We start from the raw sequence: 12,941 nt of genomic DNA on the forward strand, positions 1-12,941 counted from the left end.
ATAGTTAGGACACATAGATAACTTCTGCCCCCTTTATAACTTAAGGTCCACAATTTTAAATATATATACTATATACATCTTACAGGCATGTTTCTAAGCACATACATTAATTCAATTATTCAAAGATTCAAGTTCCTACATGCTGGGGTAAGCGAAAACAGACACGATCCCGCTTTGGAGCTGCTTACGGTTGGGTGAGACACACAAACCCTCATCCTAATAAATCACAAACCAATGGCTGTGCTCTGAAGGAAGGTGGCTGAGTAACAGCCCACCACCAAGAGCTGGCGCAGGCCGGCCCATGCTGTAGGCGGCAGCACTCCTGGATCCAAACATGTCCTCATTTCTCTGAGGAAATGAGGCTTTACTTGAAATCCAAAGAATCAAATAACTGGAAATAATTCCAAGACAGATACGTAAACCAAAGAAGGTGCTGTGTGCATCTATCTTGCAGTCATTTCTAAGGACTGGAGTGAGGGATACTTGGGAAAACCTCAAGAAGGGTCACCAACACTTGATTATATGCTCCGTTTTCACACTTCCTTGTCTTGAGGCCCAAATGCCTTAAATGAACATACTGGACAGAAAGAAGCGCTTGCCTCATCATTGCTGTTTTCTAACGACCAAACTCACATCCTGCTGCATGATAACTACCTTTCAGCCTGTGGGGTGAGCTAACTCGGTCCTGGAACGTGGGGTCCCTGAGAGTACCACTAGGCAGCGTATACCACCTTGCTACCTCTGTGGCCCTCCCTAGATGGGCGAACAAAGGTACCTACCCCAATTATTTATGAGCCAGGTACGACACTAGGCTTTCTGGGATTCATACTACTGTTTCCGCTGAAACTTGTTTGTGGGATAAATGGTAATGAAAGTGGGACTCCGATGAATAGATCACATGATTGAATAAACCTTGTTTCCATAGAAAACCAACTAAAATTCCCCATCATTGCTCTAAAACTTATGTGTCTCTTATCAGGTCATAGTCCTCTGAAGAAACGCTCTGATAAACTATCTGGGGGGAACGTCCGTAATTGTTTTGTGAGTTGTTTTCCTTATAAGAAACAACCAAAAACAGGATTATGGCCTGACTTATCACCTTAATTTAGCAGGCTGGCTTCCTGTAAGCCCCGGCGGACCTCTCCAGCCTCACACATGCTGGCTCTTAGCTGCTCTGTGGGCGCTGGCGATGCTGCCAACATCTTTCAGGGTGACTTTGCTCACATTCCTCTTCTCCAGCAACCTCCCTTCTTCAGAGTTTAATATCCACATCCTCTAAGTTCTCTATTATTTTTCCAACTTAAGTTACTTAATCCCCACATGGGACACCATCCTGTACACATGAATCTACTCCTACCTCTGAGAAACTGTACTGCCCACTTTCATACCTGAAATGCATTTCCTGCTCCTGGCTCCCGACGCTTCAGTCCCACCTGCTCCATGGAGCTTTTCAATAATAACAGTCCCTGGCCTCCGTTTCATCTCTATAATTCTGACAGCCCCATATGTACAGTGATCTAATAACTCATTCACCCAGGCCTTTAAAAAACACCTATGATCCATTCCGCCATTCACTTGTAACTGGTTCCATTCCATTTTGGACTTTGTAATCTTATACAATGTCAGAAACACAATTAACATTCCATTAATGCTGTTGAAGTACTAAAAAAATAAGATCACAAAGAAAAGCAGCAATGTCCTGTATTGAAGAGTAAAGTTGGATACGAATAATTTACTCCTTCAAGGGTTATAACTTTTTACTTTGACTAATGTGACCAAGTACCTGTGCTGTGCCATGCCATGAGTTAGACACTATGGTCTTAACTTGGAACTTACTGTAAGGATTTCTCAATCCAAGATGATGGACTGTAATGTCTTCTAATAAATAAGAAAATGTTTGGATGTGCCAGCTTTCAGAAAATGGAAAAATGAATAGTTGTGCCAAAAATCTGTGTTTTTTTTAACTCCTCACTGCAACATAAGCAAAGTAGTGTACACTGGACAGACACCAAATCAGCTAATATTCTCTTCTCAGTACATCCTAAAGGGGGCAATGGTTTCACAAAGCACTATCCACACCTACACCTCTGAAACAGAACAAGACAGCAAGCTACTTCAAACATGGTCCAGAATTCATGAGTTCTTGTTAAGCCTCAAAAATATCTGCATCCAAAACCACTGAGCTTAGCAGCAGCATCAACAGTAGCACCTTAAAGTAGCCAGGGAGGGCCAGGCAGCAGCCAAGATGCAGTGAGGACTGAGCTCATACACATAAGTTCCTTCTATAATACGTTGGCTTTCTAGAATGTATCCTTTTAGTAGGTGGTATTTATCCAGCATCATTTTGAACCTTCCTTGTTCAGACCAAAGCAACAAAAAGGAAGAAAGTCCCCAAATGCTAGGAGCACACTTTTTGGCCAGCTGAGTCTATTGATTGGAGATGTCAGAATTTCAACTCTTCGGCTGGGCATGGTGGCTCACACCTGTAATCCCAGCACTTTGGGAGGCTGAGGCAGGTGGATCACTTGAGGCCAGGAGTTCAAGACCAGCCTAACCAACATGGCGAAACTCCATCTCTACTAAAAATACAAAAATTAGCCCGATGTGGTGGCACATCCCTGTAATTTCAGCTACTTGGGTGGCCAAGGCATGAGAATTGCTTGAACCTGGGAGGCAGTGGTTGCAATGAACCAAAACTGTACCACTGCACTCCAGCCTGGGCAACAGAGCAAGACCCTGCTTCAAAAAAATTAAAGTATTTCAACTCTTTTACCCTTCAGGAAGGGTGTAAAATCCAAAGTAGTAGCAATATTTATACACGTCTAAAGATGTCTGTGTCTCTTCTCACTGTGGTCTGGGATACACTGGGGAAAGGGCAACCTGTGGAGCATCTTCTAGGCTCTTTCCTAGGCTGAAGGGAGAAGACACAAGTCACATTTGTGAGGGCTGAGGCTTGATTAGTCAACCCCAGCTTACTCATGGCTGATATCCTCAATCAAAACTTGCACACACAAAAAAAAATCAGTAATGATAAGAAACAGTCTGTCATCTAGAAATGGCTTATTGTTTTACTGTTTCTGTGACTTCCCCCAGAGGTCTGCCTGAAAGCCCAGTTAGCCTGGTGGTGGGGACACCTCTGTACCCTAGAGAACCACAGGGAAGATCTTTAGTGCACAGGAAATGGGCTGGAATGAGGCAGCAGTTGCTTATACAAGGACCGAACAATTTCCAGAGCCCTCAGAGGCACCAACCTACTGTTGTGAAGAGGCACCAGGCAGGTGAGAGACAATAGGCACAGGCTGCAGAATCATAAGTAGTGCTCGGAAGATGGGCAGGAAGCCAGGGCTGGGCCAAGAGGCCACATGGCCAACAGCAGGGGTCAGCCTGAACTCAAAGAATTCTGGAGATAGAAGAGGAGACCTTCGAGATCAGCTAGCCCAACCCTTATTTTATAGGGGCTGAGAGCTATTCAGCAACTTGTCCAAGGTCACAAAACTAGTGAGTAGAAGGACGAGGGCCAAAATCCAAGCCTCCTGTCTTGAAAGACAAGGAAACAAATGTTATCACAATTTAGCTAATTATATCAATTCCTTTCAGTGTTTTCAAAGATATATTTTGACTAACATGTAAAGACATACTAGTGTACTGTGGTTATGAACCCACACTCTGGAGCCAGACTATCTGGGTTTGAATCCCATGTCTGCCACTTACACTGTGACCCTGAGCAAGTGACTTCACCTCTCTGTGACTCAGTTTGCTCATCTATTAAATAGGGGTAACAATAGCGCCTACCCTCATGGGACTATGAAACCTTCTAAATAAGTTCATCTATGGAAAGTGCATTAGCCGGTCTCAGCTGCTCAGGAGGCTGAGGTGGGAGGATGACTTGAGCCTGGGAGGTTGAGGCTGTAGTGGGCTACGACTGCAACGTTACCCTCCAGCCTGGGTGACAGAGACCCCATCTCTCTAAAAAAAGAAAAGAAAAGAAAAAAAAAAAGCGTAGTGGCTGGCACAAAATAGATGCTACAAAAAAGGTAGACAGGAATTTCCTAGGAAGGAAAGAACCCTCATATTGGTTTCTCTGCATCACACCTGGTCCCCAACCCCCAATTCATCTTAGTCATAGGTTACTGCCTTTTCCCCACAATGCCTGGGGCTAATGCTTCTAAGTCACACCCCTCTCTCCTAATCCATTCAGGCCCAACCCAGTCAGATATTAGCTCAAGCAGCCAAAATGGTGGAAGAGGCAAAAATTCTGAATAAATGCTTATGTCACTACTGGCCATCCAGCCTGTCACCTCTTAGATCTCTGCTGCCAAAACCCGGAACTCAGAAGTTGCCTCTCCTGACCCTCACCTCCTACTTTTCTAGACTACCCACTCCCTTGCACCTCAGAATCTGCTTTTATGCCCTCATCATGTCCTCCAGGCCCTCAAACCTTCTGCAGGTGCATCAGGCCTGGAAGCCCCACTCACCTGCCTATCCCACCTGTACTGCTTGGCTAATCTTTCCTGTGATGTTCTCATCAGTTCCCTTGGTTCCTTTATCCCTCATCCTTCCACCCTCATTCCATGGAGAGACCACATGATGCTGTCTCTCTTAGGCTGACAAACTTGGTGGGATAAAGCCAGGAAACTAGGCCCACTGCCTCCACTACAGACCTATGCTATCCTCCATCCTTCACTGCTAACTGAACGTCTGTCACATTCCCATGGGGTCCAGCCCCAGCCCACTCTCCTCCAGCTCTGACTCTGACCATGGCTTTGCCTCAGTCCCACCGAGAAAGCCCAGACCACCAAGTAATTTGTGTGCCAAACACTCCTCCAGACATGCTTCTCAAACTTTAGCATGGATTTGAATCCCCTGGGGATCTTGTTCGAATACAAACTTTGATTCACAAGGTTGGACCTGAGGTTCCCCCAGGTGCTGCCAATGCTGGTGGTCCACAGAACACACCTGGGGTAGCAGAGTTCTAGGAACTTACACACACTAATGTTTGCATTCTTCTAAATATATTGTTTTTAATCTTCATGGAAAACCTTCAAGAGAGGTATTATTCCCATTTCACAGAGACAGAAAGTGAGATTCAAAGAGGTTAGAAAATCTGTCCAAGGTTCACGCTGAGGGGAGGCAGGATTCAAATGAAAGGCTGATTCTGAAGCTGAACCCCATTTTTTCCTCTTTTAATTGGGAGATGAAGTAAGGATGGAAGAGTATAAAGAACAGAAGTAGGTTTTAAAAACACACGTTATGGCTTATTTGTAATACAAACTATTAAAATCTTCTTAGCTGATGTGAATAAGAGAAAGATGGATTATAAAATGCAAGACTCCCTTTGCTAGAGATTCTGCCTAACAGCCAAAGACCTAAAAGCTATCAGAGAGTAAGTTAATTCCACCAATCAACATGGAAGAAGACATCCAGAGGGACACAGAGGAAACTTTATATGTGTGCAGATAAAGAAAGAAAGAACATACAGGCCAGGCGCAGTGGCTCACGATATTTTGGGAGGCTGAGGCAGGAGGATCACTTGAGGCCAGGAGTTTGAGACCAGCCTGAGAAACACAGCAAGACCTTGCCTCTAAAAAAAGATAAAACATTAGCCAGGCATGGTGGTGCAGTCCTAGCTACTCAGGAGGCTGAGGTGGGAGGACTGCTTGAGCCCAGGAATTTCATGCTGCAATGAGCTGTGATTGCACCACTGTAATCCAACCGGGGTGATAGTATGAGACCCTGTCCTAAAAAGAGAGAGACAGGGAACAAGGGAACATATAGATAACCTCTAACTAGCACATCTGGGGAAGCTTTGGGGCTACTCTTAGGGCAATCTGAGAGCACTGCAGAGACTGCAGAGAGCACCACACTGCTCTCTGCACGCTCTCCTCTCCCTCTCCTTTCTCTCCTCTCTGGCTTTTCAAGGCTAGGGTTTCTATTTGCACCCCAACCCCCCATGCCACCTTCTCTGGAGTCCACACCCAGTAGTCATGGCTGCTCACTGCTCTTCAGCCTGTCCTTTGCCATGAGAGTCTCCCAGCTGGCCTGTGAGCCTGCTTGGAGACTCCTGGATCCTGTTTAAGTTGATCTGGTTCTGCCGTGCCCTGAGCCACTACCCTCGCAGTGGTCTTCTGCTCCACACCACTTGAAAAGGTGGGCGATCGTTTCTGACTCAGAGTTCCTTCCCCACCCCACCCACTTCTCAAGTTCTGTGATTTCCCTTCCTCCTTCACTGTTTGGGCAGACTTCACAGTGCCCATATCCAAGGGCTTCTCTGTCTTTATCCTTCCAGTTCTGCAGCAGCATGTGACCAATCCCTCTTTAACAAGTCCACTCACACCCATCTTTGCTTTGCTTCCGAGAGCGTGCTCTCCCGGTACTTCTCCTGTTCCCTGACTACTCCTAGCACTCTCCCTTTCATTTCCTGTCTCCTCACTGCAGGCATTTCCAAGAACCTGCCCTTTGACCCTCATCTCAATCGTCCACTTTCTGACATCTAGTGCATTTTGTCCGACCCTTTGAGGGCAGATCTGAGTCTGCTCTGTTCATAGAGCAATCCTCAGAACAATGCCCGGCATGTAATAGCAGGCACTTGCTCAATATTTGCTGAATAAATGAGCTGCTAGCCGTGTTACTGAGCTTCTCACCTTGCATCTTCAAACAGCTCATTCCAAGGCTCGGGCTAAAGGGCTGTAGTTCACCAAGCGAAGGAGAGAACTGCCAGCCTTCGTCAAATCATAGCACACACAGGAAATGATAATATCTGTGTAGCTCTCCGGGTAAGCAGGCCTTTGGATTTAGAGGCAGCCCCTCCCTGTGGGTATCAATATCATGACAACCCACCTGAAACCCATGTGGGTCCCTTACTGTGGCCCATTAGCTGGGAAGTTCTGTCTTGTCCAGCTCTAAAGAAGAGCAAGGAAGAGCCATTATCAGAATATTCTTGGCTTGGAGTTACTTTTAAGCTCCAAGAAGTAACTCATCTGTCTGCCTACTATCTCTATTTCATTAGGATTCCAAGGTAGCACCCACTCTGAAATGTGCCCGGAACCCTTAGGCACAATTTCACTCTTCACTATTCTAAGCCAAATTCATCCTAGACAGAGCAACAGTAGCCACGGGTTCTTCTCCACTCCTATGAAATACCCCAAGTGATGTAAATATTTTCACATTCCAACTGCTTGTAAAAGGTGTGAAACAGGATGCAAATAAGGTCCCAGAACATTTTACTTAGACTTGAATCATGCTGCTTAGTGACTCCATAATCTACCACAAACACTTACAGAGTACTGTGGAGAAATCAGCCTTCAAAGAACACAAGCAAATGCACAGTGCCATGATCTCCAGCCTAATGGAAACGCATATTGCTGGGACATGACAGTGTTAACTACTGGGTCGAATTCTGTTGCTTCCCAAAGACTACAGTTGGTGTGGGGAGAAATAGCCCAAGATTGAAAAAACCACTGACTGTGCCAACTGCAGCACTTTGCCTTTTCCAGAAGATAAATTATGAAGAATTTTTGCCAGTTCAAGTTATTTTCCCAAAGCAGAGTCAAATGACCCTTGCAACCCTGCCTTTAAGAAACCAATGCAATTAAACGAAAACAGCTATGAACTTCCTGGACAGCATCCCTCCAACTTTGTTTCATAAAGTGAGATGCAGACACACACCGACAGAGAAGCACACACCTTATTTAACTGCCAGACGCAGTGCCAATGCGAAAATGCACATTCAATCTATGGGTGGAAAATCAGCAAAGCAGCTCATCGCTAAAACAAAATAGCCACATAAATGTCGACTAGCTTGCTGCCTTGCAAGGAATGATCACTGACAACTAGAGTTCCTATTCAGCAGGCTAATAAGAATAATTATAGCCAGGGCAGACATTAATCAGCTTGGCAGATACAGGAATTCTGTTAACAAGGCTAAAATGACTGCCAAGGAATCTCTGAAGGCCACAACACTTCAAAGACTGTTAAAGCTGGATGGATTCACTAGGATTCCTCCCGCTGGCCTTCCTCCTCCTTCAGTGCTTTCCAGAGACAGTTGCATTTCGGCCCGTCCTCAGAGCCGACATGGCCACCTGCTAGGGTTGCAGAGGTGCCACACCTGTGAGGTGCATGCAGGCACTATCCTTCCCTTCAGGAAGTGTGCCTGGGCTGCACTAATCCTGGATCCTCCTATTTTTAAATGCACTTTCACTTTCAAACCACTATCATCCTTCTTCACCCAAGCTAATCTCAAGCAACACACAGCATAAGGTTTAGCGACTATAAGTCAACTTTTCCTTAGAAGAGACAGAATGGAGTCCTGAGATCAGATCCTGGGTCTGCTAGGGAATATCTGTATGACTCTAGACAAGTTAATTAACTTTTCTAGGCATCAGTTTCCTTATCTGTAATAAAGAGAAAATAATAGTGACTTTCTCAAAGTATTGCTGTGAGGAATAAATACCAGAATGTATGTCAGAGCTTGACACTTGATATGCCATCTAGAAATAGTAGCTATTATTAGTCTGTGCCCATTAGGTGCAAAGCCTTGTACAGAAGCTATGAGGAAAAACACACATTAGATAGGAGTGGCTGTGCCTGGGCAGGAGGGTGGACACATTTTTTTCCTTTTTTTTTTTTTGAGACAGGGTCTCACTTTGTTGCCCAAGCTGGAGTGCAGTGGTGTGATCACGGTCCCCTACAGCCTTGACCTCCCAGACTCAAGTGATCCTCCCCATTCAGCCTCCCAAGTAGCTGGAACCACAGGCACATGCCACCATACCCAGCTCACTTTTCTTATTTTTTAGTAGAGATGGGGGTCTCACTATGTCGCACAGGCTGGTCTCGATCTCCTGATCTCAAGCAGTCCTCCCGCCTTGGCCTCCCAAAGTGTTGGGATTGCAGGCATGAGCTGACATGTTTAGCCCAGATTTTTCTTTTGACCTTATATCCTTTATAAGTAACACAGAGACTGCTAGCTGTTCCCTCAAAATCTGTCCTTCCCTTCTTCCCTAGTAGCTGGCACATGGCTTCCCAGCTTTCCTTACAGCTAGTGTGGCATGGGCCCAAAGTCTCTCCAATAGAACGTGTGTAGAAATGATGTGTGCCACTTTCAAGTCTGACCCACAAAGCCTCCATATATTCTACTCCACGCTCTTTCCTTTTGTAGGGGCTGGAATGGTGAAGATGACTACCAAAGTGATCTTAGAAACTGTGAGTTGAAGACAGCGGAACTGCCACCAGCTGGGGAGCCAGAAAGACTGTGGAAAGCAGGGTTCCCACCCAACCCTTCCCTCTGAAGCATCTCCCTCACATTGTTATATGAGACACATCTATTGTCTGAACCACTATGCTTTGAGTTTGTTAGAGCAGTTTAGCCTACCTGATTAATACAAAGTCCTTCTATATTATTTGAATTCTAAAATACAGATGTAATGCTTTTGACACTTAAAAAAGTATCTCAATAGATTTACAAAAATAAAGACATAAATGAAGAAAATGTGTTAATCCCACCCTACAATCTCCATGCCTTCTACTCTCCAATTTATGTTGAACTAGTTGAGGGTTTATCCTCCTCAACACATCACCCTGTCCTCCTAATCTCGCCCTACAAACTTTTAATGGCTATCCATTCCCACAGATAAAACGACATATATATTTATAAGTATTCAGTCAGCCAATATGTAACAAACACCCAGTATGGGTTATATATCCTATTAGTAATAGGGACATTGTAGTGAACAAAACCAATGTGGCCCCTGCCCCCAGGGGAAACAATCAGAGTAGGGTACAGACAACTACATACAATGAAGTAAATATATGCTCTGATGACAGGGCACAGACTGCCTGGCAGCACCGAGAGCGCCAAGAAATCTATCCCTCCCAGTCCAGACTCCTCAGCACAGCATGCAAAACCTTCAGGATCTATCTCAAACCCACCTTTCCTCCCCCATTATTTCCTCCTCCCCCAAATAATTGCACCCCCATTTCCTCCTCCTCCCAGCTCCAGTTACGTGGAACTTACGTGCCATTTCTGAATGAGCCATGTACTTTCACTCATCCACACTTTAGGCTTTTCCCCAGAGCCTAGAATGATCTTCTATCCTTTCTTTCAAAATTCTAATTATCCTCAAGGCTCAGCTCAAATGTCACCTCTTCAGCAAAACCAGCCCCAACCCCCAAGTCAAAATTAATCATCCCCTTCCTTGTTTCCCACACTTGGTTTCCACGTCAGGTATTTCACTCAGGCCTGTGGTTAGCTATTTTATTCTCTGTCCACTCACATCCACCAGCCGCTCAGGCAGATGCTGTGTCTTGGTCATTTGTCTGGGACTCCCAGTATTGAACACATGGTTGCACACAGAGTGGCACTCTCTCTGTGAATGTGGCACATTTCTTGAGTGGCCACTCAAGAAATGCCACACTGAGTGGACAGGCAAGACAGATCAGACACAGGCAATGGATGTGAAACCTGCTCTATGTGGCTGGGTGGGTTCTGGTGTGATCATGGTAGGCAGGTTTAGAAAGGCTTCATGGAGAAAGTGAGTTTTAGGGGGAAAAGGAAATACTAATACACAGGCAAGAGGTGAGAAGTAGAAGGGGCCAGAAAGTTTAATATAGTCTACATAAAGGAGAGCAAACAGGTTAGATAGAACAAAGTGTCTGAACCAGAGAAGACTGCAGGGGAGGACACAAGGGGCAACATCTCCTTGGAGGAAAGTCATAAGGACCCAGTGAGAACAGGTGGGAGCCCCAAAAATGATCATTTAGGAAAAGGATGAGCTTAAAAGGGAGGCTGGAGGAAATAACCAACCAGGAAGACACCAATTGTGTGGGAAACAATTGGGACCTGGGCTAAGACAGTAGCCGTAGAAACAGGAAGGAAAGGAAGAAGCTGGAGTCTGTGCTATGGGGAGACGCAAGAACTGAGAGACTATGTGAATGTGGAGGTCAAAAAGAGCAGTGATACCAAGATTATACTCAGGTTACACCCTAGGAGGAAAGATGATCTTGCTTATCAACGTATTACATTTCAGGGATCAGTACAGTGCTAGAGTAGTGTAACACAGGGAGACCTTCCCAGAGGTCAGGCTGAAGTCACACCGAGTGAGATTCTGTGGCAGCAAAGTTATCAGGAGGGTTATCAATGGTTCAGAGAACTGTCAGGCGAAAAGGCACTGGCTAGTGACACCACAGAAATTCCCAGTGTAATTCATAGGAGGCATCCAGCCAGGACAGGATATGCTGGAGTACAATCAAGATTTCCCCAAGTTGTGCTTTCCCCACTTCTGTTTTGCTTTTGTCAGTCTTTCTTTGCCCCCTTCCCTCTTCCCCCCTCATTATGATTACTCAAGGGCATTGTTTTCAAAGTTTTCAAAGTTCTACCTCATCCCACCCTCGTAACTGGTACCCAGGTTGTTCAAAGAACTGCACAACTCTAGGGGGAGTCATTCACACAGACTACAAAGTGAACAGCAGCTCCCGAAGTTGCACAGTGCACAATCTGTGCACACCCAGGCCATGGCCCTGCTTGACCTAGACACACACAGTCAATAAATGTGTGTGGACTGTAACAGCAGTGCACCACTAACATACAACTTACAAGGGTCCCGCAGTGAAAAGTAAAGATTAAAAGCACTACCACCGGCTGTGGTGGAGCATGCCTGTAATCCCAGCACTTCAGGAGGCTGAGGTGGGAGAGTCAATTGAGCCCACGAGTTTGAGGCTTCAGTGAGCTATGGTTGTGCCACTGCACTCCAGACGGGGTGACAGAGTGAGGCTTTGTTTCAAAAATAAAAACAAAGCACTAGCATCAGGGACTATAGAAAAGATGCCATAAAACTAAGTGGAAGATCTGGAAGCTTTCTGCACACGGGCTGAAGCTGAAGCAATGTGGCTGGACGAGCTCTCTGAGGGAGTCAGTTCTGAAAATCTCTTCAAGGTGAAGGAAGAAAACACAGCAGCTAGCAAGGATGGTTCACCAGCAGCAGGAGTCACGGGGCTTAGAGCAGTGTGGGCCCCCGGTGTCCCCAGTAGGGGAGTGGCTATAGAAGGCCTTCTCTGGGACCCTCCGACCATAAGTGCAGAGTAGTCATTTGCCCTGTGTGCAGCTGGGACCTGGATGGGACGGACACCGCACACCATGCGCTCTGTAAAAGACTCAGATCTGCCTTCTCTAGGGGCTTGGAAGAGAACCCCAGGCCAGGTCACAAGAATCATCTTGTCCTGGTTGACACTGACCACAAGGATCCAAGAATATCAAAGCATTTAAGAGTCGGCCCTAGGGTACCATGGTGGGCACTTAATAAACATATTTCCGTGGCTGGCTAGGATCACCATGTGGATCTACGTGAAGATGGTGTCTGTGTATGGAGTGAATGGAAAATGGAGAGGGAAAAAACCCACAAAAGATTCCTTGGGTGGGGGGAGGGCGCTGGGCCAAAACCTCACGGGGCACCAAGGGTTTCCGGAGGGTGGAAGATGAGGGGACAGTAAGGGAGGAAAAGTAACAGGTAGAAAAAGTTGGAGAAGCCAGGCTCTTAGGTCTTTGTGTATAAATACGCAGCTAGGCAGCTTCAAGAAAAGCTAAAAGAAAAGACTGAGGCAGACAATCTAGCCACGACGAAAATGACGGCAGGACTCGCCCGCCGATTTCCATTGTAACGCTCCGGGCCACCCTGTGACCTTCGTGGAAGGAAGTTGGAGGATTCTCTCGCTTCCCTGGAAAGGCAACTCCGCGCGGGCTGGGTGAAGAGAGACTCGGCCAGCGGCGGCTATGGCGGGGCATATCAAAGGCTCACATTTCCGCTCTCGAGCCGGGGACCCGGGCCGGGACCGCAGCACCTTCCGGGCCGGGAGTTCAAGGTGAGCCGGGCTCCCGGCGGCCAACAGGTAGGGAGGGCTGGGGAAAGCCGGCCCGGGCCACTCCCCCGGCACATGTTGGGGGCGAGGCTCGG

The 12,941-nt window shown here is 46.4% G+C and overlaps 1 protein-coding gene across 1 annotated transcript in view; it reads right to left on the reverse strand.

Annotated features, from left to right (window-relative positions):
- Positions 1-12,941, reverse strand: part of PTGFRN (prostaglandin F2 receptor inhibitor) — a 78,826-nt gene that overhangs the window by 65,285 nt on the left and 600 nt on the right. The window lies entirely within an intron of this gene.

This window comes from Colobus angolensis, unplaced genomic scaffold (genome assembly GCF_000951035.1).
Source record: "Colobus angolensis palliatus isolate OR3802 unplaced genomic scaffold, Cang.pa_1.0 Scaffold124, whole genome shotgun sequence".
In the NCBI taxonomy this organism is placed as follows: Eukaryota; Metazoa; Chordata; class Mammalia; order Primates; family Cercopithecidae; genus Colobus; species Colobus angolensis.